Source organism: Ischnura elegans, chromosome 5 (genome assembly GCF_921293095.1).
Source record: "Ischnura elegans chromosome 5, ioIscEleg1.1, whole genome shotgun sequence".
NCBI lineage: Eukaryota > Metazoa > Arthropoda > Insecta > Odonata > Coenagrionidae > Ischnura > Ischnura elegans.
Window position 1 is genome coordinate 71,442,855 of NC_060250.1, and position 6,598 is coordinate 71,449,452.

Genomic DNA, 6,598 nt, shown 5'->3' on the forward strand with positions numbered 1-6,598 from the left:
GCTGTGCAAAATTTTATCACTTAATATATGTTTACGTATAAGCAATCAACTGCGCCTATATAACGGGATAATGGTTGACAAAATCGACAGGACACAACGAGCACATTAGGGCTGCTATTCTGGATAAGCGTTGCAAAAAATAGCATATGCTATTCTGCGGGTCATTATTGCAACGACCCCGTATTCTGAATGACGTGTAGTAATAATTTTGTTCGGAATAGCATCATGCTATTCCTTGCGCGAGCTATTTGGAAGCTCCGCCCCTTCCCGTATGAAAAACTTTCTGAACAGTTTGCGCAACCAATGGGGGAGAAGATATTTTATATATTTTTCTGTATTTTATGGAATATTGACTTACAATTTCAAATAATTGCTTCATTTGCATTTAAAAATTATATTAAACCGTGGATTTATATAATACGCTTTGAAAATCTCGTTTAGGAAATCAGCTGATTGTTGTTGTTTTGATAATATCACAATGGCTTCAGACAGGTGGGTTAGGTCATAATTTTACTGTTATAATGATGATTTATCGGGCATAAATATTGAATCATTTACCTATATCCGATCGGTCCTTTATCGTGAGATATATGTTATGCGAAATAATCATTGAAAGCTAAATATGTTTGATTTTCTTCGTAATTGTCTTAGGCTTCGAAGTCTGTCTGTTCGTTGCATGTCAAAATAAATATGTACCAACTTTTATTGCTTTGATCGTGACGATATAGCTTTACTGTATGGACTAGGAGCTTTCGTTTTTAATACTAACTTTATATTATATGACTCCCTAATTTCAGTATTCAATCTCTGTTTAGGAACTGAAGTAGGTGGAAACGTCACAGCTGTGCTTTCATGTATTACGATGGAATAGTATGGATATTTCAGCTGCAGATTTGGAAAAAGCAGAGGGAGGGGATGGTGAATTTGAGGATGTTGGAACAGCTGTGAAAAAGTGAATCGTGTGGAAAGTGCTGTTGTGTCAGTTATCATTGTTTTCGTATCAGCTGCGCCCTGATTATGTAACTGTGAGAAGGGTGAGAGCGATGTCGTTGCCAGGGGCAACGCGATTCCCACGACGGAAGGTGATAGCAGCGATTATGAAACCGTGATCGCTCTCTTTATCACGCTGCGAGCGTCATCGGCCTATCACGTTCGAAACCCATGGTGACAAGCATATGCTGACATAAAAACGAGCACGAAATGCATATGTTAGCAAACAATTATTGTTTATTTAATTTAAAAATGCCCTATAACCGATTAAAAACCAATATAATTCTTAATTATTTCAACTGGAGTGCTCTGTTGACTTTATAGTTGCCCACGTTGTTCAATTGTTATATGCGCACGGTAGTGAATTCGATAGAGCTGCTTTATTTCCACACAGCAAATTGGAAAGTACTGCTAATTGAAGTACATCCGTGATTTAAACGTCAATTACTTTATATCGAAGTTTAATTATCAACATTTGCCAAGTACGTTCTCCAACATATCAACATCGTTAAACTCAACTGATTTGGGCGTTACCTGTTGGGACAATGAAATGTTCATGATGAAGCAAAACTCAGAACTATTCCACAAACTTTTATTTTAACAGACAGGTTAGTCTTGATAATGACGGTATAAACGTCGAAACTAGTAGACTGTTACAATAAAAATTTGTGGAATAGTACTGAGGTTTGTTTCACCATGAACATCGTGAAACTCCTTTTCGATTTTTTAATCATCATAAATCAACTATATAACGAACAAAATATATGGAACAAGTAAAGAGAGATGTGAAAGAGAAGAAATACGTAGGAGTGAAAAGATTAGCTGCTAGGAGAACTGAGTGGAGAGCTGCGTCAAACCAATCCTAGGATTGTTGACCATTGATGATGATGAAATCAACTATTAACTACGTACATTCAAATCGCTAGCGCGATTACACTTCCATTATCATTTCAACATTAATTAGTTTCAATCCAAGATCACGACTTTTTGGCCATTCTCTACGATATAGTAAATATAATGACTGCAGCATCTCCCGGCGAGCATTAGCATAATGGATTACGTTATCACACATCGGAAAGTAATACAACACTTTCCCCATAACTTTACCATAATACGAGTACTTAATTATAATATTATCTATTGGCGAAGCGAAGTACTTAGCTTTGAACTGCATCCATTTTATGTTTTCGTTGTTTGTTATTGTTATTTCAAATTCTCCGCAGACGACGCATTCTTGGACAGAGATGTGTCGAAGGATTTCATTGGCTCTTCAGATTTCTCAATGATACCAACCTCACGCGCTCGTACCTGTATGATACGCGCGATGACGGTGGCTTACATGATCGCGTGATACAGCGGAACGTGATAGGAGAACGTGATGGTCATCTCTCGCCGTCGTCGCTGTCACATTTACATAATCAGGGCGCTGATTTTAATGTGTAACTGAAATTTTTTATAGACCCTGAACTGTGCCGATATACTGAAAATTAATTGTGTGAATAACTTGCTTGGCTATAGAGGAAACAATTTGTATTGAATTCCACATGATATATATTGCGTTGATGATGTACATGAATATTCCATTAAACGTTTGTGGTGAATCATATTTGTTCGGAAACTTTATTGGTGTTCGGAGAAATCCTTTGTTTTCAAGCAAGTAATTCAAGTCGACTGCACCTGTTATAATTTAGTAAATTTTAAGTTTTAATTGTAGAAGGTAGCGAATAGTGGGGAAAATAATTTCGACTCGTTGCATGTATTTGTATATACTGTCCAATTGAGGAAATGAACGGCTGATCAAAGTATATGGTAATATATGGTTTTCATTGAAAGCTACAACTATTATGATATTTGGCGAGTTAGTGTGTTAACACAAGCTTAAAATTTTTCAAGAATCGACCTCATAGCCTACATTGAGGATATTTTTAGTAGCAAGTCAAGTGATGAAATAAAATTATGAGTTGTAAATATGAATAAAACACGGAAAATTTGGGCTAATCGTAGTAATTCTTTGCATTAATTGTTATTGTTTTCGTACTGTCGATGAAGCAAACTTGTGCTTCATATATTAAGCTCGAATGTTAATTTCTAACCAATTCACTTAATTAGTTAAATATTCATCACTTATGCTACTATTATTTGATTAAAATAAAGCCGATATCATTTTATTTTTGGCTATTATTCCATTTTTCAATACTTGATTATGTTACTTTAGCCTCAGAAAAACAATTCGACATCGCAATGCGCACGATTTCTGGGTTGCAATACCGAATAGCTCGGCATCGAAGACCGCGTAATATTATAGCAAGCCTACCGGTTGCAATTCGCCGTTCAGAATAGTGAATTGCTACAGGCCTATGCTATTCTGAGAATTACGTCTTCCGGTGTAGTAAAAACACGAATTGCAACCGTTCTGAATACCAAATAGCATAGGCGTTGCAATACGCTATATTATAGCAACATCGGTTGCAATATCGGAGAATAGCATAATGCTATTCCATCCAGAATAGCAGCCCAGAAACCCAAGATCTCGAGATTGGGGGTTTGGGGAATGTCCGGTAGTGATGGGTCGGTCATGAACGATCGAATCATGTGACCAGGGTCATCTCCGAGATTGATCGGTGAACGGGATCATTCAGATGACCGATAGGGTCATTTCCTCCCGTCGGTCGTTCGTGACCGCGGACCGCCGTGGACATTCTCCATCAGTCGCGATCGTCGGTCATTCATGATTGTTCTAGACGCAGGTCATTCGTGATCGTGGTCGTTCTCCGTCAATCGCCAGCCATTTGGTCATTCGTGATTGTTCATTGCATAGGTCATTCTCAAACACAGTCCAATCGCTATCATTCTTCGAAGATGTCGCGGTTGATGATCGTTACTCGCGACCTGAATTGACCGTTTTTGACTGCTCTTTCACTCGTAATGATGAATGGCATGGTATTGCAATCACTTTTAGGGACAATGTTCGTAATAATTGTAAAGTTTTCTATAATCGACATTTCAGGGTACCTACCTACGGCCTTCGTATCTCAGGTGATATGCCGAAAATCTTGAGAGAGCCCAGTCTTCTCTCATGCCTCTCAATCAGTTCCATTATTTATATTGACTTTCCACAATAAAATATTGATCACTAACCCTATGCCCCACGAATGATTATAAATTATTGTTGATTTTGAATCTTGAAAAACGATAAAAGGAGTGTAATAAACAACATTTAAGGAACATTCTGTATTTGTAAATGTTTTGGAAGTAATTAAGATAAGAATTAACTAGTTTCTGATTTTATCAAATGAAAAACTTTATGGATTAATAATAATAACAACTCATCTCTCGTTTGACAAGCCACATAGATATTGCCCTTAAGAAGAAAGCGATAAGCGGGTCATGATTGACAACAGAGTAGTGATTGCTCCCTCGGTCGTGATTGTCTATACGGTCGTGATTGTCTATGCGGTCGTGATTGTCTACGCGGTCGTGATTGCCTACTCGGTCGTGATTGCCGTCAACTTTCCACAATCATGACCTCCCGTTCATGACAGAGTCACTCAAATGAAAGGTCACCGTGATTGGGATCACGAGAATGACCGACTAAGTCCATCACTAATGTCCGGTGTTTGAAGGGTTCATACCAGCCCCATGACACTTCCTATCCCACTCCATTGGGAACCCACGGTCTTTTATTGAAGTCGTTTCCTCAACCTGCCGCACGTTTGCCGGGGCGGCGCCACGTATTCTGGAGGGCAAGAATTAGCGGGTAAGTTAATTTCCGTATTGTTGAGCGCATACTACAGGTGAGTGGAAATAGTCATTTTTGTAATTAATTAAGATTTAGTTTTCATTAATTTTCGAATGTTAGCCTTCTGCATTATTTCCTTATTGTTCTACATTAATATTTCGTGGATATATATCGCGGATTTACTGTAAAAAGGAAAATGCCGTGGACGTGTGTGGTACCGCGTTGCACCACTGGTTATGGCCACAAGACTTCGGGGATTTCGCTTTTTAGAGTCCCCAAGGACCCTGAGAAGCGATGAAATAGCTGTACGATTCCTTTTTTTGGTGTGCTAAAGCTCCAAAATTTATACATATTTTAAATTACAGGTTCTGCTGTTCCAGTGGTCAATGTCATTCACAATGGAGGAATGAAGTAACACTGAGAAAATGCAAGATGTGCGACGGCTATCATCAACTATTCATCATTCTCTCCTACTAAATTGAATCTCTTAGAATGATTAGTAATTAGAAATAGAAATTAGTAATAGAAAGAATTAATAGAAATGTTAAATTGTGAGTACTTAAAATTTATTTTTCATGACATTACCTTGCATTGATTGTATAAATAATCTCAGTTTCAATAGCGTTGTGTAATCATTCTGGAAATGTAGATTTGATGTGTGTGTACATTATATACGTTGGAAAAATGTGAATCGTTTTCATTCTTAATACCTCTTTCGATGATTTCTTTTAATGCAGCTGTTATCGATGGTGCGTGCAACTCTCATGAAAAGTACATTTACCGCGTATTAGCAGTATTAGCCTGTGGTTTCTGTCGTACTACTCATCTTATTTTTGGGCGAGGGATAATATTTCAGATTTGCCAGCACCTGAAAGTGATCAGACATCCGCAAATCCCTCGGACTATATCCATTGTACTGTTTTCGTGGAAGTTTATTCGGAAATTATTTGCAAAATCTCTTTCGTTCTTATCTCTCATAAGGTATTTTACTTCCTTAAATCTCAAATTATTCCTTTGGTGAGTAGGCAAGCATCGTTATAAAATAGCCTTTAACGGTAATAATGGTACTTCCGGAAATTATTCACCCTGTTCAACGATTAAATATGCCTATTCTATACCCGCAAAACGTCCCTAGGATAGAATCATTTTTTTAGGTTTGCTGTGCCCTGCCATTATTATTATCACTTGATCGAGACTCAGGAGATTAAAAACATTAACATACGTCACTTCATAAGAAGTATTTCACTTCGGCCTTGGTAAGAAGCCGTTTGCGTTTCTGATATTATATTTGTTAATAGTGTTTGAAAGCAAGGAATAACATCTATATTCTTATAAGGCCGTGGAAACATGCCGATGGGCTCAGAGGCAATGGTGCGTACGTAGCTTCTATGACAACTTTTATTAACGTTTACCACAAGATAGCTATAAATAATTATTTCCTTAAAAATATCTTTCCTCACTACATAAGGTTTTAACTGCTGACAATCTTTCGTTATGGCTGTAACTGATTTTACAAAGGTACGGAAGCAGACGAAGCTGAAATCCAACGCCTTCCATTTGATTAATACTCACGTATGAGAACGATTTATAGGTATTTTTCGCTATAAGATGTTAAGTGCATATGAAATTGTTAACTTATAACCACTGTCGATGTGTTTATATTCGTTTTTGCCATAAATTAGTTCATAATTACTGAAGTATCGTATACAGATACGTAGGAAACTTGCCCTTCAGGATAGGTGGCGCCCCTACCGGCCTCAACGGGAAACGGCTTCATTAAATGACCATGCCTGAACGGAGAGTGTCCAGACCTTCTCATATTCTAAGACCGTGGTTCATACACAACTTTCAGCAGTTCATTTTCCTAAG